Consider the following 11,044-nt stretch of genomic DNA (forward strand, 5'->3'; position numbering starts at 1 on the left):
ATAAAATTCTTAATATTTTGTCATAGAAACGAAAATCAAAACACGTTATTTCCAACTAAAGAAGATAACGCTAAAATTATACAATATCTGGAAAATGAAGATAATGAAAACACTACATGTTAAAACTTACGGGACTCTGATAAAACCATATTTAGTGGAAAATTTAAGGCTTTAAACACTATCAAGCAAGAAAAAGTGAGTAAATTAGGAATTTGTTATTAAGTTAAAAAGAACAACAAGGTGAACCTCAGGAAAGCAGAGGAAGAAAATTATAAAATGAAAGATGAAATTAATTGACTATAAAATAGTAAAATACAACAATTGGTAAATAAACCAAAAATCTTATTCTTATCAAAATCTTACTCTTTATAAAAAATGAAATAAACTACCCTAATTTTCCTAGCCTAATCAATGAAAAGAAGAAACCATAAATATACAAAAATACAAATGAAAAGAGGGAAATTAAAACAGAGACAGAAGAAATGGGACTCATAAGAGTACTTTTCAAATCTCTGTGCCTATCAGTTTGAAAACCTAGATAAAATGGAGAATATATAATACAGTAGATGCTACCAAAATTGACCTCAGAAAAAAGAAAAAAATAAATCTAAACATACTGATGGCCTTGGAAAAAAAATCGAGAATGTTATCTAGAAACTCTCCCCTCAAGAGTACTAGGACAAGAAATTTCGGATTTTTCCAGCTCAGAGAAGGAAGAAAAATTTCAAAATATTTTTATGAAGTCAGCAGATACTAATACCAAAACCTTACAAAGTTAGCATAAGAAAGGAAACTGTAAGTCAATCCTGTTTATAAATATCAATGCAAACATTTAAAAGAAATATTAGTACATAGTATTCAGCAATACATTGAAAGAATTATATGACCCCATGAAGTGAAGTTCATTCCAGCAACTAAGATGGTTCAATATCAGGAAGTCTATGAAAATATTTTCACCATTAAAAGAAAAATTATACAATCAGCTCAGTACAGGCATACCTCCATTTTATTGCAGTTTGCTTTATTGTGCCTCACAGATATTATGTTTTTTACAATCTGAAGGTTTGTGACAACCCTGTGTTGAGCAGGTCTATCACTGCTGTTTCTTCCAAAAGCATTTGCTCATTTCGTGTCTTATGTCTCATTTTGGTAATTCTTAAAATATTTCAAACTTTTTCATTATCATTATATTTGTTATGGTGATCTGTGATCAGTGATCTTTGACATTACGATTGAAATTGTTTTGGGGTGCCACAATCCACGCCCATGTAAGATGGCAAACTTAATTGATAAATTTGTGTTTTCTGACTGCTCCGCTGACCAGCCATTCCACGGTCACCCTCCCTCTCGTCAGGCCTCCCTATTCCCTGAGACACAAAAATATTTAAATTAGGCCAATTAATAATCCTACAATGGCCTCTAAGGTCTCAAGTGAAAGGAAGAGTTACACGTCTCTCATTTTAAATTGAAAGCTAGAAATGATTATGCTTAGTGAGGAAGGCATGTCAAAAGCTGAGATAGGCCAAAAGCTAGGCCCCTTGTGCCAAACAGTCAAGTTGTGAATGCAAAGAAAAAGTTCTTGAAGGAAATTAAAAGCGCTACTCCAGTGAACACGTGAATAAGAAATTGAGGTAGCCTTATTGCTGATACGGAGAACATTTCAGTGGCCTGGATAAAAGATCAAACCAGCCACAATGTTCCCTTGAGCCAAAGCCTAATCCAGAGCAAGGTCCTAACTCTTTTCAATTCTGTGAAGGCTGAGAGAGCTGAGGAAGCTGCAGAAGAAAAGTTTGAAGCTAGTAGAGGTTGTTTCATGAGGTTCAAGGAAAGAAGCTGTCTTCATAGCATAAAAGTTCTCATTAGCAGTAAGTGCCGATGTAGAAACTGTAGCAAAATCCAGAAGATCTAGCTAAGATAATTAATGAAGGTGGCTACACTGAACAACAGATTTTCAATGTAGACAAAACCACCTTCAATTGAAAGAAGATGCCATCTAGGACTTCCAAAGCTAGAGAGAAGTCACTGCCTGGTTTCAAAGCTCTGAAGGACAAGCTGACTCTTGTTAGGAGCTAGCGCAGCTGGTGACTGTAAGTTGAAGCCAATGCTCACTTACCATTCGGAAAACCCTAGGGCCCTTAAGAATTATGTTGAATCTACTCTGCCTGTGCTCTAAAAATGGAAAAACAAAGGCTAGATGACAGCATATCTTATGCAACAAAGTTTATTGACTATTTTAAGCCCAGTATCGAGACTTACGGCTCAGAAAAAAAGATGCCTTTCAAAATATTACTGCTCATTGACAATGCATCTGGTCATCCAGGCACTCTGATGGAGTTGTACAGCGAGATTGTTTTCAAGCCTCCTAACACAACATCCCATGGTCAAGGAATAATTCCTTCAAGTCTTATTATTTAAGAAATGCATTGTGTAAGGTGATAGCTACCATAGATAGTGATTCCTCCAGTGGATCTAGGCAAAGTATAATAAATTGAAAACCTTTCGGAAAGGGTTCATCATTCTAGATACCATTAAGAATATTTTTGATTCATAGGAAGAGGTTAAAATAACAGGAGTTTGGAAGAGCTGATTCTAAACCTCATGGATGACTTTGAGGGTTCAAGACTTCAGTGGAGGAAGTAACTACAGATGTGGTAGAAATAGCAAGAGAACTCGAATTAGAAGCAGAGTCTGAAGACGTGACTGAATTGCTATAATCTCATGATAAAACTTTAACAGATGAGCAGTTGCTTCTTTTGGCTGAGCAAAGAAAGTGGTTTCTTGAGACGGAATCTACACTGGTGAAGATGCTGTAAAAATTGTTGAAATGACAACAATTTCAGTGACAGGGATTTAGAATATTACATAAACTTAGTTGATAAAGCAGCAGCGGGGGGACTTCCTGCCGGTCCAGTGGTTAAGACTCCACGCTTTCACTGCAGGGAGTGCAGGTCCGATCCCTGGTGGGGGACTAAGATCCTGCACGCTGCTCGGTGCAGCCAAAAAGAAAAACAAAGCAGCAGCAGCAGCACGGTTTGAGAGGATTGACTCCAATTTTGAAAGAAGTTTTACTATGAGTAAAATGCCATCAAATAGCATTGCATGCTATCAGAGAAATTGTCCCTGAAAGGAAGAGTCAATCAATGTGGCAGACTTCATCGTTGTCTTATTTTAAGAAATTGTCACAGTCACCCCAGCCTTCAGCGACTAATACCCTGATCCCTCAGCAGCCATTAACATCTAGGCAAGACCCTCCACCAGCAAAGAGATTATGAATCTCTGAAGGCTCAGTTGATGGTTAGCAATTTTTAGCAATAAAGCATTTTTAAATTGAGGTATGTGCATTGGCCTTTTTAGACATAAAGCTACTGTGCACTTAATAAACTATTGTACAGTGTAAACATAACTTTTATATGCACCAGGAGACGTTAGTTCTTACATTGTTCAGAGTACCTAACAAGCCTTTGTCTTACTAATGATGACCCCTGATTATAGCTTAAATTATGCCTTTTTCTAACAGAGTCCCTGAATTTCACTTCTTGTCAACCCATGTGAAGAACATGAGAAAGAAGGAGCAGAAGAGAACAAAAAGTATCTTCTTTAAAAAGTGAATTGCCTTGATGAGATGCAGACTTGAGACAGAGAATGTTGCCAGAGCTGTGCCAGGTCTTTGCTCAAAACCTGCCAACCCCCACTTTTAGCAAGAGTTAACATAAATCTTTAAAGGGTCCAGAAATAAAAAAAAGGAAGCTACAAACAAACAAAAACCAGATGGAACCAGCTAGGACCAAGATGGTGACAGATCTGACCTCCAATAGACCCTGAATCTCATTATATGCTGATTTTACTACATTTGCATATTAAATGACACACCTACTGGTGTCCAAGACTGGATATTAAGGACCAAAAAAGGATACAAAAGGGTGGCACTCCATTCCCTTGGAAAAAACTCTGCCTCTTCCCCAGTAGACTAATGCATATGTCTCCCCATCATTAACCTCACTCCTCCTCCCTTTGTCTTTACTCTTTAAAATTAAAGCCCTCTGGACACGTGGGCAAGAAATAGATCTGTGAACTTAGTTCCTGCTTCTCCATTCTTTGGCCACTGAATAAAGCTTGTGCTGTGTTGATCTCAACTTTGGCTTCGTTATTTGGCTGCTTGAACGTGAATGGAAAAAGAACCCTCCCCCTGCCAAGGCAGAGAGCCATTGCCCAGCTGGGGGCTGAGCAGGGTCGGTAGGACTTAATTTGGTAACAAAAGGGCCCTAAAGCTCTAAATGCATAGGCAGTGTTAGCTAGTGCTATGCACAGTAATTCAACTAGCCTGGATTTTAGATTGTCAAAATAAGAAAGGGAGTTGACTGCTAATTCAAGCAGCAGCTCCCAGGGCCTGTCAGAAATCTAGAGAGACTTGGGCCGCTTACATTTTGGGGGGCTCCCCTGATATTAAAAAGAAGGAGGAGGAGTAGAAGGGGAATGAGGGAGGAGGGGGGGAGGGGAGAGAGGGGGGGAATGAGAAAAAGAAGAAAACTTAACAAAACATGGTTACAAAAATAGTGTGATGTTTTGAAATATTTAATATTAATATTTTACACACAAATAAAACAAAACATATAGGCTATTAGGAGTGTACGATTTGTATTAACTGGGCACTACAGATGGAGTAGTCCAATGCTGAGCCCAAGTTTAAAACTGTGTCACTAAAAACATTTTTTCTTCTTTTCCAAATCTTTTCGCATCTTTGTGACCATGGGTATAACCTTATTTGGCAATAACATCATATGTTTTCCTCATGTTCCTGGCAGCTCCCAGTAAACACCCTTCCCTTCATCTAAACACCAAGGAACCAAACTGCCTAGGTTTCCTACCTAAAGTCTGAGCTCCTGTCTCCTAAGGCAATGGGTTTTTAAGGTGGCGACAGAGAGCCATTTGAGAATCTGATGAAAGCTCTGGTCCTTAAATACCCGCCAAAATTTACACATACAACACAATTATGTGTGCATCGAGGGCTGGGGCTAGGCACCCTCTGAAGTCCATCCAGATACAGGCTGTGGGTTCCACGTTAAGAACTTCTACTCTGAAGAGTTCTCTCCCCAGGATTTTGTTACTTCTCCATGAAGACAGGACTCAGGGATTGAAGGGTGCCAGAGGCACGGAAACAACGAGTGATTTTGGAGGTGGTGGAGGGAAGGGTGGGAGGAATGCCGGAGAGGCGCTGCTTGGGATAAATGCCCAAGACCAGGTGCGTCAGTACCCACAGCCACCTCCTAGGCCACGCCTCCACGTTGCCTGGCAACAAAGCTGCGCCAGGCGCACGTGCGTCAGAGGCCCTTGTTCTCCTGTCTCCCTCCCCGTGGGCAGTGGGAACAGCTAGGACCTCGGCGGGCTCCCTTGTGGCTTCTAGGGGACATTGGAGCCAGGAGTCCCCGCCAGGAGTTAGACGACACCGGCGTGTGAGGGGCGAGGCGGAACACCATGCAGGTGGGAGTCGCGGCCTACGGCGAGCCTGGACACCCCGGCGGGGTCCCTGGCTGGGCCTGAGGCTGAGGACGATGGGGAGGGCGGCCTACAGGGGTTAGGTTCTAACATTTGTTTACAGTGAGAGCTAAATTTTGCTTGCTTCTCTGTCACGATTGGAGAGAAATTCAAATTACCTCTAGGAGAACGCTGTTTTTTCAACAATCAAGAAAGACTTCCGTTTGTCGCTGGAGAAAGCCTTTGGATTGCATTTCACACCTATATCCTGGAAATCTTACTGCTGCGCTATTTCTGACTTAAGAAATAGACCATCAGCTTTAGCCCAAGTGTAATTAAATTTAAGTATCCTGCCCCACTACATTTTAAAAAGGTCAGAGAGGAAACCCTAGTAGTCGCATCTGTCTTGAGAAAGACCAGCTGTCCCTGGAGTTTCTCCTACCTGATTACAAAAACTCTGTTAAACTTCCATTAATTCGTAAGAAGGTTGCTCCTCTATCTAAAGCTGCATTATTAAGCAGAAGGCTGTGCTTTTATTTCCTTTTCTTTTTTTTTTTTTTTTTTTGCAGTACGCGGGCCTCTCACTGTTGTGGCCTCTCCCGTTGTGGAGCACAGGCTCCGGATGCGCAGGCTCAGCGGCCGTGGCTCACTGGCCTAGTTGCTCCGCGGCATGTGGGATCCTCCCAGACCGGGGCACGAACCCGTGTCCCCTGCATCAGCAGGCGGACTCTCAACCACTGCGCCACCAGGGAAGCCCTCCTTTTCTTAATCAGAGTAAAATTCTCATTTCCAGCTTCAGAAAAGCTTCTTCCCACCTGCTATCCCAGATTCAAACCACTGTGATTTTTTTAGTTTTACATATTTAATTTTGGAAATCGTTTATGCTGTATAATTTATTAGGATATTTTGAACACAAATTACATATAATTTTAAAGGATATTCCTTTTGTGTTAATAATAGATTCCTAGCAAGTGCATTTTATTCACTATGTAAAAACATTGCAAATTTGTCCTGATTCTTGTCTGCTCTTCAAGAAATAGGCTGAAATGTAATTGAGAGTAGAGACGACAGCATATTAATCTTTGTTCATTTATTTATTCATTGATTTATTCAATAGCCAGTTATTCAGTGCTCATGTGTAGTTGTGGACTTGTTCTAAAAGAGCTTACTGTGGGGGAATAAGAGAGAGTCAGATATAACTGTGTCATGATAAATGCCATACCTTTATCAAATAGATTGCGGTGCCTATTTCTATTTCTCTTATTACAATTTCATAGATAATTTCTAAAAGTGAAGGGAAGATCAGAGTATAGAGCATTTACTATTAACTCCCATTGCAACTAACTCCCAGATAAGGAAGAGCAGTCACGGAGAGGTATGAATAAAACCATAAGTATGTGATATCATGAATATCAAGAAAGAGTGTTTTAACAAGAAGAGAATGACACACTCTCCCCAGTTCTGCCTAAGAGATCAAATACAATGAAAATCCATTGAACATAACAACACGTAGCTCATAGGTGACCTTAGAACAGTTTTGAAAAGGGTGTTGGAGGTAGAAGCCAAATTTGGGATAGGTTGAAGAGTGAATGGGAGGTGGAAGTGGTTACAGCATATATAGACAATTATTTTAAGAAGTTTGAGTGGGAAGGAGAAAAGAGATAGGGTGGTAGCGGGTGCAAAGTGCAGGGAGGGTTTTTTAAAAAGGTGACTGCTGGATTTTCTGATAATGGAGGGCTCAGTTATTTGGACCAACTCTCCTGCTGAGATCAAATACAATGAAAATCCATTGAACATAACAACACGTAGCTCATAGGTGACCTTAGAACAGTTTTGAAAAGGGTGTTGGAGGTAGAAGCCAAATTTGGGATAGGTTGAAGAGTGAATGGGAGGTGGAAGTGGTTACAGCATATATAGACAATTATTTTAAGAAGTTTGAGTGGGAAGGAGAAAAGAGATAGGGTGGTAGCGGGTGCAAAGTGCAGGGAGGGTTTTTTAAAAAGGTGACTGCTGGATTTTCTGATAATGGAGGGCTCAGTTATTTGGACCAACTCTCCCGCTGAATACAAGTAAAAATGCTGGCTAGAATGCAACACCTATCTCCTTAAAAGCATCAGAGATAACGTGATAGTAAACGATGAGACCAAAATCAAAGGGAAAGTGGAAAAGCAGGTGAATGGATTTCCAGAGCTTTAAAGCCAGTTTTACCACAAGGCCATCTTAGCAATCTGCAGTTCGTTCCTGGGTGTAATCACAGGGTGACGAGGAATCAAAGGGTATGGTCCATGAAAGCATGGGAAACTAATAGGAGTATGAACCAGATATAAACCCATGTCTATAGGAATTCAGGGAAGGTCATCTTGATGCCTAGTGGAGCAGGGGAGAAAAAGAAAAGCAGTAAAACCTATCCCCAAGAAGTTGTGGCTCAAGAGAGCTCTCACATAGATTGAAACCTAAAGCATATTATTGTCTGGGTGATCCAACAAACTTCAAACTGTGAATTTGATATAAATTAGTTATATACTGTAGTGCTCGTAAATACCTGGAAAAAATAGCAAATCCTCATGCAGGAAGACATCTTTATGTTAGAATTCATGGAGATAAGTTTTCAAGGACATCAAGCAGAAATCAGTCAAAAGTAACCAAGGGAACAGGGCACAAGAGAACAGGGCACTATGAGTATGAACCAACAAAAACAGACTTGCAGAGACTTCAGTTATCTGAATGATCAGAAACAAGTATAAAATAACTATGCTTATTATGTTTAAAAAAACAAAAGACCAAATTGAAATTATCTTCAAAGAGTAGGAGGCTGTAAAAAGTGACCATAAAATTTGATGAAGACATTTCTGTACACTACAATGAATAATAAGAAAGGAAATTAAGAAAACAATTACATGCATAATTGCATCAAAAAGAATAAAATACTCAGGAATAAACATAAACAGGGAGGCAAAAGACTTGTACACTGAAAACTACAAAACATTGCTGATAGGATCAGTGTGCTTATAAGAAGAGGAAGAGAGAGCATGCTCTCTCTCTGTGCACACACACAGAAGAAAGGCTATGTGAGCACACAACAAGAAGGTGGCCTCCTGCAAACTAGGAGAAGAGTTCTCACCAGTAGCAACCCTGCTGGCACCTTGATCTTAGACTTCCAGCTTCCAGAATTGTGAGAAAATAAATTGCTATTTAAGTCACCTGGTCTGTGATATTCTGTTATGGCATCCCAAGCAGACTAACACAGGCTGCTTGAGTGTCCTCAAAACTTGGCAGCTGGTTTCCCCCCAGAGCAAGTGATGAGAGAGACTGAGAGGAAAAAGCAGCAGCAGTGCCTTTTGTGACTTGGTCTTAGAAATCACATAGTGTCACTTCTATCATATTTTCAGTTTATTAGAAGTGAGACAGCAGGTTCAGCGTATACTCAATGGAAGTGGGTTAAGCTTCAACTCAAAAAAGGTGCATGAAAGAATTTGTGACTGTATTTTAAAATTATCACAATAGTTTAAAAAGAAGATTAGATATAGTTGAGGGCGTTTTACAATCATATGGCATGGGGTGGCAGAAAACTGCCATTTTAATAGAGATGTTGGAGGGCAAAGTCCTGGGCTGGTAGAGTAGTGGGAGAATCATGAGGAAGTCTCAGAAAGGAAAATAACACAGAAGGGATGATCCTGAAATTCTGCATATAAAATCCACACAAATTCTTATTTGTCAGCTAAACTCCATATATATATATATATATAGGAGGGCCCAAGGTGCCTGGCAAAAAGCAGCCATTAGAAGGTCAAAGAACTGAACTGATCTGAGGTTTTGGCTGCTGCCCATTTCAACTCAAGCAGTTTGATGTTTGAGTCCAACCAAGTTAACTGCCTTCAAGTATGAAAATCAACATACTTTAGAGGAACATAAAAAATCATAAATTTCTATGATATATCGTCCTGAATGTCTAGTATGCAATAAAAATTATATAAGCAAAAAGAAAAAGAATGAAAAGCCATATTCAAAAGCAAAGCAACCAATGGAAACAAATCCTGAGACTATCCAGATGTTGATATTAGCAAATGAAGAATTAAAGCAGCTATTATAAATATATACAAGGACTTAAAGGAAAATGAATTAACAATTGGAAAATCATAATAGAGAAATAGAAACAGTAATAAAACAAATGGAAATTCTTTTTTTTTTTTTACATCTTTATTGGAGTATAATTGCTTTACAATGGTGTGTTAGTTTCTGCTTTATAACAAAGTGAATCAGTTATACATATACATATGTTCCCATATCTCTTCCCTCTTGCGTCTCCCTCCCTCCCAGCCTCCCTATACCACCGCTCTAGGTGGTCACAAAGCACCGAGCTGATCTCCCTGTGCTATGTGGCTGCTTCCCACTAGCTATCTATTTGACGTTTGGTAGTGTATATATGTCCCTATATATGTCTCTAGTCCCTATGTTCCTATGTCTCTAGTAGGTCTGTGTCTTTATTCCTGTCTTACCCCTAGGTTCTTCATGACATTTTTTTTTCTTAAATTCCGTGTATATGTGTTAGCATACAGTATTTGTCTTTCTCTTTCTGACTTCACTCTGTATGACAGACTCTAGGTCTACCCACCTCATTACAAATAGCTCAATTTCATTTCCTTTTATGGCTGAGTAATATTCCATTGTATATATGTGCCACATCTTCTTTATCCATACATCCGATGATGGGCACTTAGGTTGTTTCCATGTCCAGGCTATTGTAAATAGAGCTGCAATGAAAATTTGGGTGCATGACTATTTTTGAATTATGGTTTTCTCAGGGTATATGCCCATAGTGGGACTGCTGGGTCATATGGTAGTTCTATTTGTAGTTTTGTAAGGAACCTCCATACTGTTCTCCACAGTGGCTGTATCAATTTACATTTGCACCAACAGTGCAAGAGGGTTCCCTTTTCTCCACACCCTCTCCAACATTTATTGTTTCTAGATTTTTTGATGATGGCCATTCTGACTGGTGTGAGATGATATCTCATTGTAGTTTTGATTTGCATTTCTCTAATGATTAATGATGTTGAGCATTCTTTCATGTGTTTGTTGGCAGTCTGTATATCTTCTTTGGAGAAATGTCTATTTAGGTCTTCTGTCCATTTTTGGATTGGGTTGTTCGTTTTTGTGTTATTGAGCTGCATTAGCTGCTTATAAAGTTTGGAGATTAATGCTTTGTCAGATGCTTCATTTGCAAATATTTTCTCCCATTCTGAGGGTTGTCTTTTGGTTTTGTTTATGGTTTCCTTTGCTGTGCAAAAGCTTTGAAGTTTCATTAGGTCCCATTTGTTTATTTTTGTTTTTATCTCCATTACTCTAGGAGATGGGTCAAGAAGGATCTTGCTGTGATTTATGTCATAGAGTGTTCTGCCTATGTTTTCCTCTAAGAGTTTGATAGTTTCTGGCCTTACATTTAGGTCTTTAATCCATTTTGAGCTTATTTTTGTGTATGGTGTTAGGGAGTGATCTAATCTCATACTTTTACATGTACCTATCCAATTTTCCCAGCACCACTTATTGAAGAGGCTGTCCCTTCTCCACTGTA

The sequence above is a fragment of the Lipotes vexillifer genome, unplaced genomic scaffold (genome assembly GCF_000442215.2).
Source record: "Lipotes vexillifer unplaced genomic scaffold, Lipotes_vexillifer_v1.1 scaffold1288, whole genome shotgun sequence".
Lineage (NCBI taxonomy): Eukaryota > Metazoa > Chordata > Mammalia > Artiodactyla > Lipotidae > Lipotes > Lipotes vexillifer.